Source organism: Falco punctatus (genome assembly GCF_963210335.1).
Source record: "Falco punctatus genome assembly, chromosome: 5".
Classification (NCBI taxonomy): Eukaryota; Metazoa; Chordata; class Aves; order Falconiformes; family Falconidae; genus Falco; species Falco punctatus.
The window spans coordinates 54,328,625-54,331,601 of record NC_137584.1 but is presented as its reverse complement, the minus strand read 5'-3'; the positions used below and the strand labels follow the sequence as shown (position 1 = coordinate 54,331,601).

Below are 2,977 nucleotides of genomic sequence, written 5' to 3'. Positions count from 1 at the left end.
CTGAAAATAAAAAGGAAACGAGGGTGGTTATAAGCAGAATTTGGAGAGTCACTGTCTACCTGAGCTGTACTTTAAATTATATTTCCGTATAATTTCTGACTGCTCAGTGACGTAGTGAGGAATCGATCCTGTTCTCTGTTTAAGACAATGGAAATCTCACTCTGTCTTCAGGGTTTACCTCTTGGGGTGAAAAATGAAAGGACATATTCTAGCTGGCACAAGCAATAGCTTCATTCACAGAGAATGTGAAAAATCAATTGACATTTTAACTGCCTGACCTCTGTTACAAACATCTGCAGGGAAAGAAAGCAAATTAGTAAAATGTGTCCTTTTTACTTAGGTTCATTGGAGGTTGCGATGTTAGTTGCATGTGTGTTCAGAGGAAGAAATGAAGCAAACCTTTATTTCTGTCATTACAGTTGAGCTGTATAGGGGATATAAACGGATGTCTACATAATGCCATCTCTGTCTGGTGTGTGTGTACAAAACTTGAAATGGAATTGTATGCAACTATTGCAAGCCCATGTTATTCTACACCCACATTTTGCAAGAGGTGGTGGAGGTGGAGTGATACTGGCCTGATAAAGAGGGCAGTGATTGTTGTTTGCCATTTAGAAACAGGAAAAGAAACGGATATAACTTGCACAAATAGTCTATGGCTATGTCAGGGGCATGATTAGCTCTTATCAGTGGGTTTCTTCTGGGTCTCATGACAGGAGCCAAAAATGGCGGTGTCACTCATGTAGGTTAGATGAAGTCTGTATGCAATTTATGTCCACTGCATCAGTGCTTGTCAAGGCATTATCCCCTACCTGCATAACAATGGCTTGGTGCCAAGGAAGCTCCCAGCACTGGGGAGCATAATGGGGTGGTGTGCTTTCAGCACCGTGTCAGAAAATCTCTCATGATGTATGTGGCCACAAAAGCATTTGTGACATCCTTTGAGTGACTTCAGTATGGGCTTACCCGGTGTTAGCAATACTGGGATCATTTTCCAACGCTTTCCTGAGTTTGGCTGGCCAGGCAGTGCAGGTGCCCAGCATCCTATCCTTCCCTCCACTTGCTGTCAGCCACCCTGGTTTCAACACAACACATGTTAGTATAAACATACATGTTGGCATTAAGACATGACTTGGAGATACTGTTGGTGTAGATAATAAACTCCAAAACTTCATTCTACCCAAGAAATAAATTGATGAACTTAAGCTATGAAGTTCTATACAAACATAGTTCATATCTGGATTGATGTTGTTTGCACTGGTCAGCCATGCAGCAACATCCAGTTTGACTGGAACCTTGTTTAAATCAGATTTTAATCCTATTTCTTTGCTCCAGTTTCCACCCACAAGACAGACTTTAAGAGAGGAATGAACAGGGCCTGCGTGGTCCTTGCAATCTGGCTTTGTATTTGCAAAGGGTCTTATTTCTGAACATTTCACAGTTTGATATTTGATGGTGTGATTATTAACAAGACTTGATATTGCACAAAATGGCTGGCACATGGTGGCCAAAGTTTCAACATAAAGGTTCAGTACTGTTTAATATGCAACTACTTGCATGCCTACTTAGCATATGTGTTGGTCCTAAGCCTCTGCTGCTGTGGACTGTCTGTAGCCATGAGTTTTAAGGAGTAAGGGAAGAAAGGATATTTCATGTCTATTGCAAATCATAAAAGCACCAAAACAGGTCTTTTGGACGTGTTTATACTTTCTCATCCAACTCACTTTATCTCTAGTCACAGCACCAAGAAAAAGGGGACTTATTAAATTGGAAAATATTTAACATGCTAATAAGCATAAACAGTCACTGCAACTCCGGAAGGCAGTTGCTCCTTTTTTCACAGTACAAGTATTCACTTGCTTTCACAGTTACCTAATCAGATATGGGAATGCTGGTTGGTCGTGTGCACTTTCACAGCTATGCACCTCTCTGATGAAAAGTTCCCAGTTGTGCTTAGAGAGTCAGGGATTCAGTTTTTCCATTCCTCCAAAAGATACGTACATCACACAGGTGGTCTTCTTTCCAGCTGTCCACAGAACTCTAAAGCAGATGTACCATAACCAATCTTCCACCATTATCACTGAGGCCATCAGGAGGATTAATTGATTTAAAAATTGTGGCTTTCATCCAAGAAAAGCCTGTTTCTCCCCCAAAGTCACTGAAACAGCATTCTTAGTGAAATGATAGAATATGATCCTAACCCACACAAATTTGGCAACAGTCAAGCTGGAGCCAAACAGATTTTGAGGTTGTGACAGAATTGAACAAGTTTGTTACCATCAGCTTCACCACACGGCTGCTGCCAAGACATAGAAGATTCAAAACTAAGAATACACAGCAGTTTTGCTGAAAGAAAAAAATATTGACAAGTGTTCTGTGAGGTCACTGGCACTCCCCCCCCCCCCCCCCAAAGTTCTTTGCAAAACTAAGAAAGGGACAGCATCTTCTAAAGATCTGCTGACAGCTGGTTAAGGAAAATATATCTACAAAAATTTCTCTAGGTCTTATTTCCACTCTTCTCGGTATTGCTGCAATGAAATGTAGGGGAGAATCAGGCTGCTAATGGGATGCATGGCACTGATACAATCTGAATTTTGCAGCAAGAGACTTGGAGAGTGTCCAAATTGCCTTTTTCCTGTGCTCCTCCACTTATAGGCTGGGGCAAGTGATAGGTTCAGCACGGTCTTCAGCGTGTGCTAATGTGGTAAAAACACAGATTCACAGCCTACAGCAGCAACCCCTTAGCTGTGAGAGGACAAAGAGGGTAAAGATTGCAAACACTGTCACCACAGGCAAGCCTGAGAGGACAAGGAGGAGCCAGATATCTCAGTAGGGTGTCTTCTGAATTAGGTGGGAAATGCTCCTCCAAATGCAGAGGCAAAGCCCTGGATTGAAACCAGGGGACTGGGCTGTAACTAGCTCAGGAAATGGCCGATTTGCAGTTGGGTTTCATGTTCCAGTGTAACGCAGAATCCTA

At 42.2% G+C, this 2,977-nt stretch overlaps 1 protein-coding gene across 2 annotated transcripts in view; it reads right to left on the bottom strand.

The window, feature by feature from the left end:
* The window catches only part of LOC308064920 (uncharacterized protein), a 71,167-nt gene that overhangs the window by 28,920 nt on the left and 39,270 nt on the right, over nt 1–2,977 (bottom strand). The gene's annotated exons all lie outside the window — the stretch shown is intronic.